General features: G+C 49.5%; 14 non-coding genes across 14 annotated transcripts; all 14 read left to right on the top strand.

Annotated features, from left to right (window-relative positions):
• Positions 1 to 63: 63 nt before the first annotated feature.
• Positions 64 to 185, top strand: LOC135379893 (U5 spliceosomal RNA). The gene has a single exon (XR_010419344.1). It is a non-coding gene; the product is annotated as a U5 spliceosomal RNA (small nuclear RNA).
• Positions 186 to 480: 295 nt separating this feature from the next.
• On the top strand, positions 481 to 602 carry LOC135379892 (U5 spliceosomal RNA). The gene has a single exon (XR_010419343.1). It is a non-coding gene; the product is annotated as a U5 spliceosomal RNA (small nuclear RNA).
• A 295-nt stretch (positions 603 to 897) lies between these two features.
• Positions 898 to 1,019, top strand: LOC135379891 (U5 spliceosomal RNA). The gene has a single exon (XR_010419342.1). It is a non-coding gene; the product is annotated as a U5 spliceosomal RNA (small nuclear RNA).
• A 295-nt stretch (positions 1,020 to 1,314) lies between these two features.
• On the top strand, positions 1,315 to 1,436 carry LOC135379890 (U5 spliceosomal RNA). The gene has a single exon (XR_010419341.1). It is a non-coding gene; the product is annotated as a U5 spliceosomal RNA (small nuclear RNA).
• Positions 1,437 to 7,219: 5,783 nt separating this feature from the next.
• Positions 7,220 to 7,341, top strand: LOC135379889 (U5 spliceosomal RNA). Its single transcript, XR_010419340.1, has one exon. It is a non-coding gene; the product is annotated as a U5 spliceosomal RNA (small nuclear RNA).
• A 295-nt stretch (positions 7,342 to 7,636) lies between these two features.
• LOC135379887 (U5 spliceosomal RNA) lies at positions 7,637 to 7,758 on the top strand. The gene has a single exon (XR_010419338.1). It is a non-coding gene; the product is annotated as a U5 spliceosomal RNA (small nuclear RNA).
• Positions 7,759 to 8,053: 295 nt separating this feature from the next.
• LOC135379886 (U5 spliceosomal RNA) lies at positions 8,054 to 8,175 on the top strand. The gene has a single exon (XR_010419337.1). It is a non-coding gene; the product is annotated as a U5 spliceosomal RNA (small nuclear RNA).
• A 295-nt stretch (positions 8,176 to 8,470) lies between these two features.
• On the top strand, positions 8,471 to 8,592 carry LOC135379885 (U5 spliceosomal RNA). The gene has a single exon (XR_010419336.1). It is a non-coding gene; the product is annotated as a U5 spliceosomal RNA (small nuclear RNA).
• A 295-nt stretch (positions 8,593 to 8,887) lies between these two features.
• Positions 8,888 to 9,009, top strand: LOC135379884 (U5 spliceosomal RNA). The gene has a single exon (XR_010419335.1). It is a non-coding gene; the product is annotated as a U5 spliceosomal RNA (small nuclear RNA).
• Positions 9,010 to 9,304: 295 nt separating this feature from the next.
• Positions 9,305 to 9,426, top strand: LOC135379883 (U5 spliceosomal RNA). The gene has a single exon (XR_010419334.1). It is a non-coding gene; the product is annotated as a U5 spliceosomal RNA (small nuclear RNA).
• A 295-nt stretch (positions 9,427 to 9,721) lies between these two features.
• On the top strand, positions 9,722 to 9,843 carry LOC135379882 (U5 spliceosomal RNA). The gene has a single exon (XR_010419333.1). It is a non-coding gene; the product is annotated as a U5 spliceosomal RNA (small nuclear RNA).
• A 5,746-nt stretch (positions 9,844 to 15,589) lies between these two features.
• Positions 15,590 to 15,711, top strand: LOC135379881 (U5 spliceosomal RNA). The gene has a single exon (XR_010419332.1). It is a non-coding gene; the product is annotated as a U5 spliceosomal RNA (small nuclear RNA).
• Positions 15,712 to 16,006: 295 nt separating this feature from the next.
• Positions 16,007 to 16,128, top strand: LOC135379880 (U5 spliceosomal RNA). Its single transcript, XR_010419331.1, has one exon. It is a non-coding gene; the product is annotated as a U5 spliceosomal RNA (small nuclear RNA).
• A 295-nt stretch (positions 16,129 to 16,423) lies between these two features.
• Positions 16,424 to 16,545, top strand: LOC135379879 (U5 spliceosomal RNA). The gene has a single exon (XR_010419330.1). It is a non-coding gene; the product is annotated as a U5 spliceosomal RNA (small nuclear RNA).
• Positions 16,546 to 21,258: the final 4,713 nt, after the last annotated feature.

Raw genomic sequence — 21,258 nt, 5'->3', positions numbered from 1 at the left:
CCACCACTTTGCGTCTCATATGTTTTAAATAGGGCATCGACGAACGTGGAAAATTCAGGACATATGCTCTGGTCTCCCTTCAAATCCGCGTATTGATCTTTCGCCTTTTACTAAAGATCACCGTGGAGGGGGACAGCACAATGAGCTTCTAGACAATTTTTGATAGGCCTAACCCGTTTGGGGAAGGCTACATCATTCAATTCAAAGAGAAAACATGCGTCCAGGTCGGACGTGTCCTGACCGGCCACACCCCCAGCCCAAAACAGATAAAAGAAATAGAGGAAAAGAAAGAAAACAAAATTTAAAAAATTCAAAGAGAAAACATGCGTCCAGGTCGGACGTGTCCTGACCGGCCACACCCGGACCCCCAAAACAAGTCAAACAAATAAAGGAAAAGAAAGAGAGAGAGACGGGACTCCACCACTTTGCGTCTCATATGTTTTAAATAGGGCATCGACGAACGTGGAAAATTCAGGACATATGCTCTGGTCTCCCTTCAAATCCGCGTATTGATCTTTCGCCTTTTACTAAAGATCACCGTGGAGGGGGACAGCACAATGAGCTTCTAGACAATTTTTGATAGGCCTAACCCGTTTGGGGAAGGCTACATCATTCAATTCAAAGAGAAAACATGCGTCCAGGTCGGACGTGTCCTGACCGGCCACACCCCCAGCCCAAAACAGATAAAAGAAATAGAGGAAAAGAAAGAAAACAAAATTTAAAAAATTCAAAGAGAAAACATGCGTCCAGGTCGGACGTGTCCTGACCGGCCACACCCGGACCCCCAAAACAAGTCAAACAAATAAAGGAAAAGAAAGAGAGAGAGACGGGACTCCACCACTTTGCGTCTCATATGTTTTAAATAGGGCATCGACGAACGTGGAAAATTCAGGACATATGCTCTGGTCTCCCTTCAAATCCGCGTATTGATCTTTCGCCTTTTACTAAAGATCACCGTGGAGGGGGACAGCACAATGAGCTTCTAGACAATTTTTGATAGGCCTAACCCGTTTGGGGAAGGCTACATCATTCAATTCAAAGAGAAAACATGCGTCCAGGTCGGACGTGTCCTGACCGGCCACACCCCCAGCCCAAAACAGATAAAAGAAATAGAGGAAAAGAAAGAAAACAAAATTTAAAAAATTCAAAGAGAAAACATGCGTCCAGGTCGGACGTGTCCTGACCGGCCACACCCGGACCCCCAAAACAAGTCAAACAAATAAAGGAAAAGAAAGAGAGAGAGACGGGACTCCACCACTTTGCGTCTCATATGTTTTAAATAGGGCATCGACGAACGTGGAAAATTCAGGACATATGCTCTGGTCTCCCTTCAAATCCGCGTATTGATCTTTCGCCTTTTACTAAAGATCACCGTGGAGGGGGACAGCACAATGAGCTTCTAGACAATTTTTGATAGGCCTAACCCGTTTGGGGAAGGCTACATCATTCAATTCAAAGAGAAAACATGCGTCCAGGTCGGACGTGTCCTGACCGGCCACACCCCCAGCCCAAAACAGATAAAAGAAATAGAGGAAAAGAAAGAAAACAAAATTTAAAAAATTCAAAGAGAAAACATGCGTCCAGGTCGGACGTGTCCTGACCGGCCACACCCGGACCCCCAAAACAAGTCAAACAAATAAAGGAAAAGAAAGAGAGAGAGACGGGACTCCACCACTTTGCGTCTCATATGTTTTAAATAGGGCATCGACGAACGTGGAAAATTCAGGACATATGCTCTGGTCTCCCTTCAAATCCGCGTATTGATCTTTCGCCTTTTACAAAAGAACGACGACGACGAGGTTCCGAGTGGCTGTGTTGTTCCAGAGCTCCTGCGTAGTTTTCGTAAATTTTGGTGAAATTTCAGTTATTCCGCGTCCCGACACCCGGTTATGGGTTCCGAAGGGTTCCCGGGGGAGTTGGCGGCGCAACTCCGTCAAGACATGACGTTCAGTCTGCATGCGGACGCAACGGTGAGGACTAAGCAAGTCCTGGATGCGGTGGTTTCGATCATCCCGTTACGAGAACTTCGTACAGTTCGTCCTGCTAGACAGGGCCGATATTTTGTGACAGCCCACACCTTGCGGGCTGTGGAAACGCTACGTGCTTTGGGTTGCCTCGCCGTCGGCAACAAGTCGTACCCTTTGGTCTCGCTCGCATCACCGGTTAAGGTGATCACTGTCCTCGACCTGCCCGCGGAACTTCCCGACGGGGATCTCGATGCCGTTCTATCAAGGTATGGAAGAGTTATCAAGTCTCATAGGGAGAAGTACCGAGAATTTCCCTCAGTGGAAACGGGCACTCGCAAGGTGTTGTTGGAGGTCAACAAGGAGGTCCCCAATTTCATCTCCGTTCGTGGGTTCCAGGCCATGTGCCTGTACTCAGGCATGCGGAAGCTTTGCCGTCGTTGCAGCCGAGAGGGGCACTTCGCTGCCGAATGCGCAACACCGAGGTGTAACAGATGCGGTAGCTATGGCCACGAAGCCAGCTCTTGCGAGGAACGCTGCCGGAAATGCGGGGCCGATCACTGGACTACGCGCTGTCGTGTCACTACGTATGCCAGTGTCGCCAACGACCAAGCCGAGCTGATGGAGGAGGTTCCTAGCGAGATAGCAGGACAAGGCCTTGGGCAAGACGAAGCCCATTTGGAATCTTCCGCGGTTCCCCGTGAGGAAGAGACAGGGATCGAAGGTGCGTCGAAAGAAGTCGCCGCTGTGACCTCTGAAGGACGGATGGAAGAGACGTCCCTGGACTCCATCCCGGTCTTGCAACCCGCTTCAGCCATTGGCAGCGAGGCCTCTTCTGCAGCAGTAGCGGACTCCCAACGGGGTCTCTGGGAGACTAGGTCGGTCATTGAGAGTGACGACTCCGACACTCGTCTGGTAATTGATGATCAAGGAGTAGTTGACGAGGTCTCAGATATGTCGACGTCGACGTCATCTGATGAAGACGATGTTCTCCTGCCCAAGCGGGCCCACTTGTCGATTGGGTCTCAGGGGCAAGCCGCGGTTTCGCAGAAAGATGGATGGCAAACGGTCGTCTCCAAGAAGTCTCATCGCAAACGGAAGCCGAGACAGGTCACCAAGCGTCCTGAGGAACCCCGCCTCCCCTTAACTCTTGGTCATGAAAATACTGACGCTTAATGTAAGAGGCTTGCGCCAACACAGGAAGCAGAGAATGCTTGGGTCTCTGATAGAATCACTGCAAGTCGACGTGGTTCTACTTCAGGAAACGCATTTTAGCAGCCGCCAAGAGGCTAGTGATCTTGAGAATAGGATTGGCGTCACCGGTTTTTTCAGCTTCGGCTCGCCACGGTCAAGAGGAGTTGCAATTTTGTTTTCACCGCGGTTTCGCGGATCTGTGCTCAGACACTCTTTCGACTACGAGGGAAGAATTGTCTCAGTGGACGTGTGTGTACGGGGACGCGATCAACGTATCCTCTCAGTGTACGCACCGACGGACTATCGTGAGAGGAACGATTTTTTCAGATGCGTTGACCCCTACATTTACGGCAAGAATAATGTTGTCCTAGGCGGTGACTTCAACTGCGTTATTGATGAAGACCATGACAGGATAGGTGGTACCGCGAGTCAACAGCCCTGGAAGTCTAGAGAACTGAAGCGTCTTCTGAATGCCTGCCACCTAACTGATGCCTGGAACCACGTTCACGGGTACACTCCGGGCTTTACTTTCGTTGCCGGAGATCGTCAAGTCAGGCTCGACCGTTTTTATGTAACGTCGTCGATTGCTTCTTCAATCACAGACTGTGCGGTTCTGCAGGTCGGTACCTCTGCTGAGTTTTTTTCGGACCACAGAGCTGTTGTCTTGGAGACCCGCGACCAGGAGGGTTTTGGGCGTCAACCGTCACCGTGGCGCTTAAATCTGTCCCTGCTCGAGGATGAGAGAATAGTGACTGAAGTTCGCACTTACCTCCAGGCACGACTAGAAGAAGACACGTCATTGGTGTGGTGGGGCTCAGTAAAGGACGGGGTGCGTGACATCTTCAAACAGTGGGGGAAGAAGTGTGCGGCTGAGCGGCGCCACGAAATACGTGTTATTCAAGTGGGTCTACGGGGTCTACTAGAAACCGGCTTGTCTTCACCAGAAGAGATTTCGGCCTTCAAAGAGCTGCAAGCCGAGCTCTCTACTCTCTTGTGTACCAGGGCGCGGGGCTGGTCACCTCCGGGTAATGAGCCGGCGCGCCAGCGAGTTCCAGGCCATGTACGGACAATAGTGGCGGACTCTCACCGTTTGCCTCCAGTACAATTAGAGCGGCTGGTGAAAGAAGACGGTTCTACCGCAAGCAACATAGAGGACTTAGTGAGCACTTGTCAGCTATTTTACGCCCGACTGTTCTCAAAGAAAGATGCGGATGCCTCGCTGTGGGATGAAGTATGCGAAGACTTCCCATGTTTGACATCAGATCAGTCAAGTGACTTAGATTTCGACGTTTCCGTCCACGAACTTTTCGTGGCTGCAAAGGCTATGAGGAAGGGAAAGACACCGGGTCCGGATGGCCTACCCGTGGAGTTTTATCTTCGCTTCTGGGACTGCCTTGGCGGGGCTCTCCGAGACATTTTCGGCGCTTCTCTCGAACAGGGCATTCTCCCAGAATCCACCCGCTGTGGATTAATCAAACTTTTGTGCAAAGACCGCTCACGTTCTGAAGACCTGTCTGCCTGGCGACCGATTACTCTGCTGAACGTAGACTACAAGTTGTTTGCCAAAGTCCTCCAGCTTCGAATTTCGAGAGTTCTGGACCTTATAATCTCTCCTGCACAGGCATGTTCGGTTCCTGGTCGAAGTATCCAGCAGCATCTCTTTGCCTTGCGTGACATCCTTTACTGGGTCGCAGACAGAAGATCGTCAGCACTCGTCGTCTCCTTTGATCAAGAGAAAGCCTTTGACCGGATCTGCCACGCCTTCCTGTTTTACATCTTGCAGCGAGCGGGCTTTGGCGAACGTCTTCAACGCTTTGTTCGTGTCCTGTACACTGGAGCAACCAGTCAAGTGCTCGTGAATGGCAGACCATCTGCAGCCTTCCCGGTGCACACGGGTGTAAGGCAGGGATGTCCCTTGTCGCCTATCCTGTACGTTCTCGTGTTCGAAGTCGCAATCAGGATGTTATCTAAGGAGAGCAGGGTGCCCAGGCTTCCTGTACCAGGCAGTCATCGCTTCCCGACGCTATTCGCGTACGCGGATGACCTTACCGTGTGCTTGCCTTCGCCAGCTGCAGTTAAGGAAGTTCTGGACGTCTTGGGAAAGTACAGTCGTGCGTCCGGTGCAAAGGTGAACGAGCGGAAGTCGTCAATCCTGGCAGTTGGCGCCGATTTTCCATACACAGACGCGTATGGCATACCTGTCAAAGAGTGTTGTCGCATCCTTGGGATCTATTTCAATCGAAGAGGCCCACTCACCAGGAATTGGGCAAACGCTGTGCGAGATGCAGCGGACCGGATCGACTCACTTTCAGCGGTGTCCTTGGGCTTCAGAGACCGTGCAGAGGTTATAGGACGACACCTATGTTCGCGTTTCTGGTTCTTCGGAGCTGCCTTTCAACCAGCAACTGTAACAGCCCGTAGAGCCAACAGCATTATGTTTCGGTACTTCTGGTCTGGCCGTCCCGAACGAGTGACAAGAGCAGTGATGATGAGGTCACCGGATGTAGGAGGATGGAGGATCCCGGATGTACGACTGTTTTGTGCGGCTTTAGGCCTCGCTTCTCTATTCGCGGTCCTGCGTGACTCTACGCACATCTCGCACGATCTGGCCGTCTTCTTCACGGGCACCTCTATCAGGGATTTTGGAGGCTCGTTTGATCACCAGCGACCCCACGCGGAACGGTTGATGACGTTCTACAGGATCATGCGTGGCTATGCAATCAGTCTCCATCGCCACCTGCCGGACAGCGACTTTCCTATGTGGTCCGTTAGGCAGTTGTACGAGGCTCTCTGCGAAATAAGCTTCCCCACCCAGGCAACATCGGGAAATCGCAGCCGTATTTCCTCCCGCCTGATCGAGAGCTCGAGGGTCGATGTGCTCTGGCAGCACTCCCACGATGTCCTACCGGTGAGGGCCCGCCTACGTCGCTTCGGCTTGTCCCGATCAGATGAGTGCGTGTTATGCAGAGCTGTCGAGACTCATCGCCATACTTTCTACGAGTGCGTCAACGCAGCTGCCATGTGGAGGAGGGTAGCGACCATATATCGCCTGCCTGGTGTGTGCTATGATACCGTCCATCTTCTCGACCCCATCCCCGTGCCCGCTCGAAAACAACCTTCATTTGTGCTACTCGTAGCAGAGGTCACCTTCCAGCTATGGTGTGCTCGCACCCGATCAGTGTACGGTGCCCAGCCGACGAGCCTGGTGTCACTGATGATGGCTTGTAGGGTAGCCCTGAGGACACGGCTACAGGCTGAACTCAGATCGCTCGGCAGGGACGCTTTTCGCAGGAGGTGGAAGTCACATCACAACCTGTTCGTTTTCGTGCAGGGACAGATTGTGATGCAGTTCTGATCTTTATGAGGTGTCACGTGAGCTGGTGCTGGTGTGTGTGCATTTCCGTATTCCCGTGCTCTGGGTGATTCCTTGTGTAACCTTGTTGGTATTTGTCTGTCGAGTCGTGTAATTGGGTGTTTGAAACTTGAGATGTCGCGTGTTTTACTTGTATTTTGAGTAGGCCTACTCTTTTCTTGGTTGTCTGTCATTGTTTTTGTTGTTATTTCCAGTCTCTTTTTCGGTATCCAAAGGATAATTGTATGTATGTATGTATGTATGTAGGGTTCTGAATGGGATTGTGATAGGTATGTGATGTGATGTCTTAAGTAGTTTACTATTCTCAATAAACATTTACTAAAGATCACCGTGGAGGGGGACAGCACAATGAGCTTCTAGACAATTTTTGATAGGCCTAACCCGTTTGGGGAAGGCTACATCATTCAATTCAAAGAGAAAACATGCGTCCAGGTCGGACGTGTCCTGACCGGCCACACCCCCAGCCCAAAACAGATAAAAGAAATAGAGGAAAAGAAAGAAAACAAAATTTAAAAAATTCAAAGAGAAAACATGCGTCCAGGTCGGACGTGTCCTGACCGGCCACACCCGGACCCCCAAAACAAGTCAAACAAATAAAGGAAAAGAAAGAGAGAGAGACGGGACTCCACCACTTTGCGTCTCATATGTTTTAAATAGGGCATCGACGAACGTGGAAAATTCAGGACATATGCTCTGGTCTCCCTTCAAATCCGCGTATTGATCTTTCGCCTTTTACTAAAGATCACCGTGGAGGGGGACAGCACAATGAGCTTCTAGACAATTTTTGATAGGCCTAACCCGTTTGGGGAAGGCTACATCATTCAATTCAAAGAGAAAACATGCGTCCAGGTCGGACGTGTCCTGACCGGCCACACCCCCAGCCCAAAACAGATAAAAGAAATAGAGGAAAAGAAAGAAAACAAAATTTAAAAAATTCAAAGAGAAAACATGCGTCCAGGTCGGACGTGTCCTGACCGGCCACACCCGGACCCCCAAAACAAGTCAAACAAATAAAGGAAAAGAAAGAGAGAGAGACGGGACTCCACCACTTTGCGTCTCATATGTTTTAAATAGGGCATCGACGAACGTGGAAAATTCAGGACATATGCTCTGGTCTCCCTTCAAATCCGCGTATTGATCTTTCGCCTTTTACTAAAGATCACCGTGGAGGGGGACAGCACAATGAGCTTCTAGACAATTTTTGATAGGCCTAACCCGTTTGGGGAAGGCTACATCATTCAATTCAAAGAGAAAACATGCGTCCAGGTCGGACGTGTCCTGACCGGCCACACCCCCAGCCCAAAACAGATAAAAGAAATAGAGGAAAAGAAAGAAAACAAAATTTTAAAAATTCAAAGAGAAAACATGCGTCCAGGTCGGACGTGTCCTGACCGGCCACACCCGGACCCCCAAAACAAGTCAAACAAATAAAGGAAAAGAAAGAGAGAGAGACGGGACTCCACCACTTTGCGTCTCATATGTTTTAAATAGGGCATCGACGAACGTGGAAAATTCAGGACATATGCTCTGGTCTCCCTTCAAATCCGCGTATTGATCTTTCGCCTTTTACTAAAGATCACCGTGGAGGGGGACAGCACAATGAGCTTCTAGACAATTTTTGATAGGCCTAACCCGTTTGGGGAAGGCTACATCATTCAATTCAAAGAGAAAACACGCGTCCAGGTCGGACGTGTCCTGACCGGCCACACCCCCAGCCCAAAACAGATAAAAGAAATAGAGGAAAAGAAAGAAAACAAAATTTAAAAAATTCAAAGAGAAAACATGCGTCCAGGTCGGACGTGTCCTGACCGGCCACACCCGGACCCCCAAAACAAGTCAAACAAATAAAGGAAAAGAAAGAGAGAGAGACGGGACTCCACCACTTTGCGTCTCATATGTTTTAAATAGGGCATCGACGAACGTGGAAAATTCAGGACATATGCTCTGGTCTCCCTTCAAATCCGCGTATTGATCTTTCGCCTTTTACTAAAGATCACCGTGGAGGGGGACAGCACAATGAGCTTCTAGACAATTTTTGATAGGCCTAACCCGTTTGGGGAAGGCTACATCATTCAATTCAAAGAGAAAACATGCGTCCAGGTCGGACGTGTCCTGACCGGCCACACCCCCAGCCCAAAACAGATAAAAGAAATAGAGGAAAAGAAAGAAAACAAAATTTAAAAAATTCAAAGAGAAAACATGCGTCCAGGTCGGACGTGTCCTGACCGGCCACACCCGGACCCCCAAAACAAGTCAAACAAATAAAGGAAAAGAAAGAGAGAGAGACGGGACTCCACCACTTTGCGTCTCATATGTTTTAAATAGGGCATCGACGAACGTGGAAAATTCAGGACATATGCTCTGGTCTCCCTTCAAATCCGCGTATTGATCTTTCGCCTTTTACTAAAGATCACCGTGGAGGGGGACAGCACAATGAGCTTCTAGACAATTTTTGATAGGCCTAACCCGTTTGGGGAAGGCTACATCATTCAATTCAAAGAGAAAACATGCGTCCAGGTCGGACGTGTCCTGACCGGCCACACCCCCAGCCCAAAACAGATAAAAGAAATAGAGGAAAAGAAAGAAAACAAAATTTAAAAAATTCAAAGAGAAAACATGCGTCCAGGTCGGACGTGTCCTGACCGGCCACACCCGGACCCCCAAAACAAGTCAAACAAATAAAGGAAAAGAAAGAGAGAGAGACGGGACTCCACCACTTTGCGTCTCATATGTTTTAAATAGGGCATCGACGAACGTGGAAAATTCAGGACATATGCTCTGGTCTCCCTTCAAATCCGCGTATTGATCTTTCGCCTTTTACTAAAGATCACCGTGGAGGGGGACAGCACAATGAGCTTCTAGACAATTTTTGATAGGCCTAACCCGTTTGGGGAAGGCTACATCATTCAATTCAAAGAGAAAACATGCGTCCAGGTCGGACGTGTCCTGACCGGCCACACCCCCAGCCCAAAACAGATAAAAGAAATAGAGGAAAAGAAAGAAAACAAAATTTAAAAAATTCAAAGAGAAAACATGCGTCCAGGTCGGACGTGTCCTGACCGGCCACACCCGGACCCCCAAAACAAGTCAAACAAATAAAGGAAAAGAAAGAGAGAGAGACGGGACTCCACCACTTTGCGTCTCATATGTTTTAAATAGGGCATCGACGAACGTGGAAAATTCAGGACATATGCTCTGGTCTCCCTTCAAATCCGCGTATTGATCTTTCGCCTTTTACTAAAGATCACCGTGGAGGGGGACAGCACAATGAGCTTCTAGACAATTTTTGATAGGCCTAACCCGTTTGGGGAAGGCTACATCATTCAATTCAAAGAGAAAACATGCGTCCAGGTCGGACGTGTCCTGACCGGCCACACCCCCAGCCCAAAACAGATAAAAGAAATAGAGGAAAAGAAAGAAAACAAAATTTTAAAAATTCAAAGAGAAAACATGCGTCCAGGTCGGACGTGTCCTGACCGGCCACACCCGGACCCCCAAAACAAGTCAAACAAATAAAGGAAAAGAAAGAGAGAGAGACGGGACTCCACCACTTTGCGTCTCATATGTTTTAAATAGGGCATCGACGAACGTGGAAAATTCAGGACATATGCTCTGGTCTCCCTTCAAATCCGCGTATTGATCTTTCGCCCTTTCGACGAGCGGGTTGGGATGTGTTGTTCGATCGCTCTGCTAAATTTCATTGAATTTTGTTTAATTTCAAGCTCCTGGCAGCCTCTTCCAGCTGCGTTTCGCCAAGGAAGATGGCAGCCCGTCGGAAAATTCAACGTGAGTTAAGCTTTTTCTTGGAAACGGACCAGGACGTTCGCATGAGCGACGTTCTGCAGTCTATGCTCAAACATGTGGGGGTTAATGCCTCGAAGGGGATTAACCCATTTGGACATGGCAGGTTTGCCATCACGGTGCGCTCTAAGCAGGCGGCGGAAGCCCTTGCAGCGAAGGGCATGTTAGAAGTTAAAGGGCGAGACTATGTGCTTGTTCCTTGCGAAAGGAACACAAAGACCGTATCGCTGCATTTCTTGCCGATAGAGGTTCCCAATGAAGACGTGGAAGTGGAATTTAAGAAGTACGGGCAAGTGATCACGGTGAAGCGTGACTACTTCCAGGAGGCCCCGACCATCGAAAGGGGTAGTCGGCGGGTCATCATGGTGATGGACCGGGAAGTACCCAACTTTGTTGAAATTGACGGATTCCAGACCATGTGTGTCTATTCCGGAATGCGCAAGACGTGTCGGCGATGCGGTCAGGCGGGTCACTTCTCTTTCAATTGCCGGACTGAGTATTGTCTGCGATGCAGTGAGTATGGCCACTCTGCCAGGGGGTGCCAAGCCCCATGCAAGAAGTGTGGCGAAGACCACGCAGCCTCAGCCTGTGCGGTGACGTCCTATGCGAACGTTACATCCCGGGCAGAGCCGGGCAGGCCGTTGGCAGAGAACGTCCTTGAGGCAACCGAGGTGCCAGAGCGGGTAGCAGATTGGTCAGAGGCCGTGGCAAAGGAGCTTGATGTACGAGTGGAAGAGCGAGGCGTCACTGTCCCGGGGCCGAGTGCTACAGCTGAAGAGTCTGGCAGCGGCGAGACAGTGCCTGACGCCATGGGCGAGGAGAGTCCGTCCGACACCCAGGATGGTGACCTGTCCCACAGCCTGTCTGGTGGGAGCTTAGTGATAGCGACGGGTAATATCGAGGCCGACACGGAAGAGGACGACCCCAAGGGTGAGAACGTCAACATGGAGGACGACAAGGGTGAGAATGTCAACATGGAGGACGATAAGGATGAAAACGTCAACGTGGAGGACGACGAGGGTGAAAACGTCAACATGGAGGACGACGAGGGTGCTTCACCAGCAGGGATGAAACGTCCGCTTTCGACGGGGACAGTTTCGTCCGGAAGCAAAAGTGTGCATCAACTGCCCGGACAGCTGGCCTCCCTTCCACAGCGAGGCAGAGGGTGCAGGAAAAAGATTAAGAACTGACTTTCGCGCGAAATGGAACTTGTCTGGTGAGAGGACTAGTGTTTCTCGTGTTTCTAGTGTTTCTCGTTTTATTAATTACGTTCAAACTCGCAACGTTTAATATTCGGGGACTGCGAGGATATAAGAAGCAGGAAATGTTTAAAGAGGTAGTTCAGAAACTGGATCTACACATTGTATGTCTGCAAGAAACACACTTCTTCTGCCTGGCAGATGTTAGAAATTTTGAGCGCACTACTGGTATGATAACTGTGAGTAGCTTTGGAGCGAGGAATTCCCGGGGCGTAACGATAGCCTTGTCGCCTTCTTTCCGGGGCGAGATAAGGCAGTACGTCCGGGACGATCAAGGTCGAGTCATCGTGGCAGACGTTGTGTTTGAAGGGAAAGTCTATAAAATTGTAAACGTCTACGTGCCTATAGATAATCAGGAAAGAAGTTTGTTCTTCGAGTCGTTAGATGGCTTTTTGGTTGGTTCCGGGGAAAGAATCCTGATCGGTGACTTTAATTGTGTACTTAATGAATGTGTTGACTGCACAGGGGGATCTTTAGTTAGCAGGCCATGGAAAGCTAAGGGGTTGAGGCGCTTAGTAAATGCTTACGATTTTGTTGATGCATGGGAACATGTGTATGGTTCAACGCGCGGTTTTACTTTTCATGCGCAAGGCCGAAGTGTGCGTTTAGACAGGTGCTATGTAAATCGTGCTGTGACGCGTAACATTGTGGACTGTGAAGTAGCGCAACTTAATACTGGATCTGTTTATTTGAGTGACCATTGCATGCTGGCAGTCGAGTTTGCTTTTGTAGGCGGATTTGGGAGGCTTCCCAACCGGTGGCGACTGAACACTAGTCTGTTGTATGACGACGAAGTGGCAGACGATATTAGACGTATAATCAGTAGCCACGAAGCCAAAGGAGTATGTTCGGTTGACTGGTGGGAGACGTTGAAGGGCGAAATAATTCACGCGTTTAAAAAGTGGGGGAAGCAACGTGCCCGGGAGCGGAGGGAAATGATCTATGCCATACGGTGGGGTCTGCGCAGTTTGCGCGGTTTGGGCCTAGAGACCGCAGCCCAACTAGAAGCATATAGGGAACTGCAAGAAGACTTAAGCGTATTGCTTCTGAAGTCGACGCCACCAGTGCAGAGACCGAATTACGCAGGGCAGGTAGTCATGACCTCTCGCGAGTTAAACACAGCGACGGTGAGAAGACGGCCCACAGCCTTGCAAGAAGTCTGTGGGTCTGATGGTGTCCTGCGTCAGACGCAAGACGAAATAGAGGAAGCGTGCGTGGATTTTTACGCTGAACTATACGCTCCAAAACACGTGGATAGGGACGCGTGGAAGCTGCTGGACAAACACTTACCGAAATTAGAGGGAGGAGGTGAAATATTTGAAAATGAGTTTTCGGTGGAAGAGATAACAGAAGCAATGAAGGCATTGAGGTTGGGTAAGAGCCCGGGATCTGACGGTCTCCCACCAGAGTTTTACCGTGTATTTTGGAGGGAACTAGCGCTGCCGTTAACCACGGTTTTTCGTCTGTGCCTGAGAGAAGGAAGTTTACCGCAATCCCTTAGAGTCGGGGTCATCAAATTGTTGTGCAAAGATGAAAATAGGAGGACAGAGTTAAGGGCTTGGCGACCGGTGACCCTGTTAAATACAGACTATAAAATACTGGCAAAGGCAATGCAGCTGAGATTAAGTCAAGCGATGGACTGTTTGCTGTCGCCGGCTCAGGCCTCTGCTGTTAAGGGAAGGAGCGTGCACTCGCACTTGATGGCATTGCGAGACATGATTGGTTACTACCAGCAGAGACAGGGTTCTCTTCTTCTGGCCAGTTTTGACCAGGAGAAGGCGTTCGATAGGGTCGCACATGATTATATGTTCCATGTGCTGGAGAGAATCGGTCTTCCTTTGGTATTCAGGCGGTTTGTTGGGTTGCTGTATACGGACATAAGCAGCGTCATCGAAATTAATGGCAAGTTGAGCAGAAGATTCTCAGTCCTGTCAGGGGTTCGCCAAGGCTGCCCGATCTCACCCCTATTGTATGCCCTGTGCTTTGAGCCGTTTGTCAGGCTTGTGGCAAGCAGTGCCGCCATCCCGAAGGCGTTCACACCAGGAAGTGTTGGCTTGTCCACGGTGTTTGCATACGCCGATGACATGACGCTGTGCACGACAAGGCCGTCGGCGATCGGGGAGGCTCTGAGGCTCATGGAGGTATACGCTGCGGGCTCAGGCGCACGCCTTAATAAGGAAAAGTCAGCAGTCATGAAAGTGAATCTCCCAGGAAGTCAAGTGCAGATAGCCGGCATACCCGTAGTGCAGCAAATGAAGGTGCTTGGCATCGTCTTTACGGCGGAGGGCGTGGCACCCAGGACATGGACTGAGATTCAGAAAAGTCTTGATGCTGTCAAAGAGAAATACGAGGGGATCAGCACAGGGTATAGAGGAAGACGGGATATAATCAGAAATGAAATGTGTTCAGCCATTTGGTACGCGGGCACATGCACTCTTCCTACGAGAGTGGTGGAAAAGAAGCTGACCCGGACAATGATGTCCGTTCTTTGGCAGGGGAGGCCTGAGAAAGTAAAAAGGGTTGTAATTCAGGGACCAGCTGAGAGCGGGGGGTTTAGCATTTTTAATATCAGGCTAATGTGTGTGGCCTTGGCCATCACTCAGACGTGTAGGGCTTTGGAGGACGGGGATCATGTTGCCAAGTCCTTGGCTCTGTATAGTATGGGAACGTTGTGTACTCTTTTTGGTGTGCCAATCAATCACTTGTTGCCCAGAGCCGAGACACCCGGCCGATTTTATGTAGAACTTGCTAAGTATGTACGAATTTTGCAAAGGGTGCTGCCAAGTGACAACATCAGGTTCCTGACGACGAAGAAAATCTATGAGACGTTGTTCTATGAATGTAAGAAGGACGAGATCACCACGCATGTTGCCGAAACGAGAGGGTTATTACTGTCCACCTATTTAGAGGATGACCGCGCGGATGTCGCCTGGGAAATGTCCCACAATGTATTACCGGTGGCAACAAGGCTGTATCGTTTTCGTTTTCGTGCATCTAGCGATTGTGCGACATGTGGTGGTGTAGAGAACCACAAACATATTTTCTATGATTGTATAATGGCAGCTGCAATGTGGCGAAAAATGGCGGATTTGTTTGCGTTGCCTGTTATTCAGTATACTACAGTGCACGTGTTTGACCCTGTGCCAGTGGGACGAGGGCAGGTTCCATCATTTTGCCTGCTTTTAAATGAGATAAAATTTCAGTTGTGGTCATCAAGAAACAGAAAATTGTACGGGGGCACGAACGAGTCCCTGCGAGTTGTGACGTTTTACGTGAGGCTGTCCTTGCACAGGAAGCTCCAACACGAGTTGGACGTTATCGGGGAGGCGGCCTTTAAGAAACGGTGGAAATCCCACTGGAGAGTTTTTATACGACAGCAAGGGAAAGTGATGATCAAATTTTGAGTGGGGTAGGATGCGGAGCGACAGTTGTTTCTGTTGGACTGGTCGCTTCTGGGAAACCAGAAGTCTGGGATGGGGTCACACCACGTGCAATGTATGAATGTGGATAACGCTTCAAGTGTTAAGTTCTGGGTTTTGTGAGTAGGCTCTGGAGGGACTGGGTTTTGGTGGTGATGGTAGTTTGGTAGTTTTGGATGGTAGTTTTTGACAATAAAGTTCGCCTTTTACTAAAGATCACCGTGGAGGGGGACAGCACAATGAGCTTCTAGACAATTTTTGATAGGCCTAACCCGTTTGGGGAAGGCTACATCATTCAATTCAAAGAGAAAACACGCGTCCAGGTCGGACGTGTCCTGACCGGCCACACCCCCAGCCCAAAACAGATAAAAGAAATAGAGGAAAAGAAAGAAAACAAAATTTAAAAAATTCAAAGAGAAAACATGCGTCCAGGTCGGACGTGTCCTGACCGGCCACACCCGGACCCCCAAAACAAGTCAAACAAATAAAGGAAAAGAAAGAGAGAGAGACGGGACTCCACCACTTTGCGTCTCATATGTTTTAAATAGGGCATCGACGAACGTGGAAAATTCAGGACATATGCTCTGGTCTCCCTTCAAATCCGCGTATTGATCTTTCGCCTTTTACTAAAGATCACCGTGGAGGGGGACAGCACAATGAGCTTCTAGACAATTTTTGATAGGCCTAACCCGTTTGGGGAAGGCTACATCATTCAATTCAAAGAGAAAACATGCGTCCAGGTCGGACGTGTCCTGACCGGCCACACCCCCAGCCCAAAACAGATAAAAGAAATAGAGGAAAAGAAAGAAAACAAAATTTAAAAAATTCAAAGAGAAAACATGCGTCCAGGTCGGACGTGTCCTGACCGGCCACACCCGGACCCCCAAAACAAGTCAAACAAATAAAGGAAAAGAAAGAGAGAGAGACGGGACTCCACCACTTTGCGTCTCATATGTTTTAAATAGGGCATCGACGAACGTGGAAAATTCAGGACATATGCTCTGGTCTCCCTTCAAATCCGCGTATTGATCTTTCGCCTTTTACTAAAGATCACCGTGGAGGGGGACAGCACAATGAGCTTCTAGACAATTTTTGATAGGCCTAACCCGTTTGGGGAAGGCTACATCATTCAATTCAAAGAGAAAACATGCGTCCAGGTCGGACGTGTCCTGACCGGCCACACCCCCAGCCCAAAACAGATAAAAGAAATAGAGGAAAAGAAAGAAAACAAAATTTAAAAAATTCAAAGAGAAAACATGCGTCCAGGTCGGACGTGTCCTGACCGGCCACACCCGGACCCCCAAAACAAGTCAAACAAATAAAGGAAAAGAAAGAGAGAGAGACGGGACTCCACCACTTTGCGTCTCATATGTTTTAAATAGGGCATCGACGAACGTGGAAAATTCAGGACATATGCTCTGGTCTCCCTTCAAATCCGCGTATTGATCTTTCGCCTTTTACTAAAGATCACCGTGGAGGGGGACAGCACAATGAGCTTCTAGACAATTTTTGATAGGCCTAACCCGTTTGGGGAAGGCTACATCATTCAATTCAAAGAGAAAACATGCGTCCAGGTCGGACGTGTCCTGACCGGCCACACCCCCAGCCCAAAACAGATAAAAGAAATAGAGGAAAAGAAAGAAAACAAAATTTAAAAAATTCAAAGAGAAAACATGCGTCCAGGTCGGACGTGTCCTGACCGGCCACACCCGGACCCCCAAAACAAGTCAAACAAATAAAGGAAAAGAAAGAGAGAGAGACGGGACTCCACCACTTTGCGTCTCATATGTTTTAAATAGGGCATCGACGAACGTGGAAAATTCAGGACATATGCTCTGGTCTCCCTTCAAATCCGCGTATTGATCTTTCGCCTTTTACTCGCCTTTTACGACGACGACGACGAAGTACTGAGTAGACGTGTTGTTCGATAGCTCTCGCAAATTTGGTCGATTTTTTGTAAAATTTGACGTCAAAGGCAGCCTCTTCCAGCAGCATTTCGCCCAGGAAGATGGCAGCCCACCGCAAGATCAACCGTGAGTTGAGCTTTTTCCTTGAAACGGATCGGGATGTTCGTATGAGCGACGTTCTGCAATCGATGTTGAGGAACGTCGGTGTCAAGAATTCGAAGGGAATAAACCCTTTTGGACATGGCAAGTTTGCCATCTCGGTTAGCTCGAAGCAAGCGGCGGAAGCCCTTGCGGCGAAACGTACTTTGGAAGTGAAGGGACGTCATTACGTTTTGGTTCCTTGTGAAAGGAATACGAAGACAGTCTCTCTGCACTTTTTGCCTATCGAGGTTCCTAATGAAGACGTGGAGGCTGAATTCAAAAACTACGGTCAGGTCATCTCGGTCAAGCGAGACTACTTTCAGGAAGCACCCACCATCGAAAGGGGAAGTCGCCGCGTCATCATGGTAATGGAACGGGAGGTGCCCAACTTCGTCGACATCGATGGCTTCCAGACGATGTGCGTATACTCAGGGATGAGGAAGACGTGTCGCCGCTGTGGCCAGGCTGGACACTTTTCGTTCAGTTGTCGGACGGAGTACTGCCCTCGGTGCTCTGAATACGGCCACTCTGGCAAGGGATGCCTATCGCCCTGCAAGAAGTGCGGTGAGGACCATGCCACTTCGGCGTGTGGTCTTAGGTCCTATGCAAACGTGACTTCCGACGCCAGCGTAATGTCACAGGAACCTAAGGAGACGGAAAATATGGAGACCGCTGCGATTGAGGCTCGGGTGGAGCATCATCCCATCAGTGATTGGGCAGAAGCTGTAGCCAATGAGACCGATGGGCTCGAGACTCACAGCCATGCGGAGTCCCAAGCGACGGCTTCGACTCCTCCTTCGCCTCAGGGAGAAGGTAGTGGTGACGCAGCTCTCGACATGCGAGTGCTTGTGAGTCCGAAGGGCGCGCAAGACGGGGGAGAGCCCGGCTCGTCCACTGGTGCTGACGATCTGACAGGGGTCCCGGATGAGTTCCTGGAACAACGAGGGGTCGAGTCAGAAACAACCAAGGCCAGCGTCACGGTCGACGAAGACGATGAGGTGATGGATGACCAGGACGGTTCTGCTGCGGGGACCAAGCGCCCACTTTCGACTGCGACAACATCGTCGGAAGAAAAGGAATCGCAAGCCGTGCATGCCCTTCCTGGACAATTGGCCTCACTTCCTCAACGGGGTAGAGGCATGGCCAAGAAGATAAAGAACTGACTTTCCAGCGTAGCGCAAATTGTGCGGTGAGAGGAAATGTGTTTCTCTGCATCATTCTTTTAATATTCATGTTCAAGCTTGCAACTTTTAACGTAAGGGGATTGCGAGCACAGCGAAAACAGGAGATGTTGAGAGGTGTGATGCAGAAACTTGATGTTCATATTGTATGCTTGCAGGAGACACATTTTTGCTGTTTAGCGGATGTCCGAAATTTCGAACGCAATACCGGACTAATAAGTGTTAGCAGTTTTGGGGAGTCGAATGCGAGGGGCGTAACTGTGGCCATATCGCCGAGTTTTCATGGTGAGATCAGGCAGTATGTTCGAGACGACCACGGCCGAGTTCTCGTAGTGGACGTTGTTTTTCAGGGACAAGTTTACAAAATTGTTAATGTGTACGCTCCAATAGACAATCAGGAAAGAAATTTGTTTTTCGAATCGTTGGATGGTTACATGGTAGGCTCGGGGACAAGGATCCTCCTCGGTGACTTTAACTGTGTGCTGAATGAATGTGTCGACAGCAGGGGAGGATCCTTAGTCAGCAGACCATGGAGAGCGAAGGGCCTGAGACGATTGGTCAGTGCTTATAAATTCATCGACGTATGGGAGCACTTGTATGGTTCTACCCCTGGCTTTACCTTTCACGCCCAAGGGCGAAGTGTGAGGTTGGATCGCTTTTACGCCCCCTGCAACACCACTAGTGCGATAGTAGACTGTGAGGTGATTCCACTGAATCATCCCACTGCTTATCTGAGTGATCACAGTATGGTTGTAGCAGAGTTTCAGTTTGAAAAAGGCTTTGGCAGGTTACCCAACCGTTGGCGGTTGAACTGTAATCTGCTGTCTGATCAGGAAGTAATAACTGATATTAGGAACTTAATTATTCAAAAGAAGACTGAAGGGGTTACTTCCATGCACTGGTGGGAGGACGTCAAAGGCCAAATAATCTCCAAGTTTAAGACTTGGGGTAAGAAGCGAGCCCAGGAGCGAAAGGAAGCAATATTTGCCATAAGATGGGGTTTGCGTAGTCTCCGGGGCTTGGGCCTTGTGACTGCGGCTCAACAGGAGGCATATCGGGAATTGCAGGAAGATTTAAGTGTTCTGCTTTTGAAGTCATCGCCGCCACCACTAACAACGAGTTACACTGGACAAGTTGTTGTTGCACAAAGACAGATCAACACAGCAAAAGTAAGGAGACGACCGGTGACCCTCTCTGTAATTCAGGGGTCAGACGGGGTATTACGAAGAACACAAGATGAGATTGAGGATGCATGCGTGGAATTTTACGCTGGTTTGTACAGTAGGAAAGAGGTAGATCAAAAGGCGTGGATCGAATTAGACAAAGGGATCCCGTTGCTAGACAAAGGTCATGACTTGTTTGAAAAGCGCATCACAGTTCAAGACTTAACGGCGGCGATGAAGTCTTTGCGGCTGGGGAAAAGTCCAGGGTCTGACGGCCTCCCACCAGAATTTTACCGCGTATTTTGGACTGAGCTTGCAGGGCCGCTATCGAAGGTTTTCAATATGTGCTTGGACAAAGGTTGCCTACCGGAATCGTTGAGAGTCGGGATCATAAAGTTGCTGTGCAAGGATGAGGCAAAAAAACATGAGTTAAAGGCTTGGCGGCCGGTTACGTTATTAAATACCGACTATAAAATATTGGCAAAGGCCTTACAGCTCAAACTTGGTGAAGTAATGGACTATCTGTTGTCACCAGGTCAGGCCTCTGCTGCGAAGGGACGGTGGGTGCATACGCATTTAACGGCACTGCGAGATATGCTTGCGTATTGTCAGCGCAGAAACGTGCCGCTTCTTCTGGTCAGTTTTGATCAGGAGAAGGCCTTTGACAAGGTTAGCCATGAATATTTGTTTCATGTGTTGGAAGCAATAGGTCTCCCATCGAGGTTTGTGTGTTATGTGCGGCTGTTGTATACCGAGATATACAGCGTTGTCGAAGTCAATGGCAAGTTGAGCCGGAGCTTTCCAGTCAGGTCTGGGGTGCGGCAGGGGTGTCCAATGTCTCCCCTGTTGTACGTCCTGTCCTGTGAGCCGTTTGTGAGGCTCATGCTGAAAAGTGTCGCCATACCTAGAGCTCCTGTGCCCGGTAGCGTCAGCCAGGCAACAATATTTGCGTACGCTGATGACATGACCCTGTGTACGACGGGTCCACCAGCAGTTGTAGAGGCCTTACGGCTCATGGAGATTTACGCCGCGGGTTCCGGCGCCAGTCTGAACAAAGAGAAGTCAAAAATAATGCGAGTTAACTGCGCTGGGATTCAGACGGATATCGCCGGCATCCCGTGCGTTGCAGAAATGAAGATACTCGGTGTAACGTTCTCCGAGAGGGGGGTGGCAGGCAAAACGTGGATTGACATCCAGAAGAACTTAGAGGCCATAAAAGTTCAATATGAGGACATCGGTATCGGATACCGCGGAAAGCGGGACATCATTAGAACGGAGATGTGCTCTACGATTTGGTACGTGGGTACTTGTAGTTTCCCAACCAGAAGAGTTGAGAGAACTTTGACTCGAATTATGATGTCTGTTTTGTGGCAGGGAAGACCCGAGAAGGTAAAGAGAGTGATAGTTCAGGGCCCACCGGAGTGCGGAGGGTTGGGAATATTTAATGTTAAACTCAAGTGCGTGGCCCTAGCCATCGCGCAGACATGCAATATTCTGGAGGAGGACAACCACGTCGCCAAGCCGCTGGCTCTTTACAGCATGGGCACGCTTTGCAAGCTTTTTGACGTTCCAGTTAATCACTTGGTGCCTAGGGCTGAGTCACCGATGCCCTTCTACGTTGAATTGGCACGGTACGTCCGTGTTCTTCGAGAGGCTTTGCCTGGGGAAAGCATAAGGTTCCTGTCTACCAAGAAAATATACGAGACACTGTTCTATGCTTGTAAAAGGGACCTTATATCGACGCACGTAGCAGATTCGAGGGGTCTCCTTCTCTCACCGATTCTGGATGATGATCGGGCAGATCTAGCGTGGGAGATGTCTCACGATGTTTTGCCGGTGGCTACTCGATTGCAGAG

This window comes from Ornithodoros turicata, chromosome 1 (genome assembly GCF_037126465.1).
Source record: "Ornithodoros turicata isolate Travis chromosome 1, ASM3712646v1, whole genome shotgun sequence".
Classification (NCBI taxonomy): Eukaryota; Metazoa; Arthropoda; class Arachnida; order Ixodida; family Argasidae; genus Ornithodoros; species Ornithodoros turicata.
This window is presented reverse-complemented; position numbering and strand designations above follow the sequence as displayed.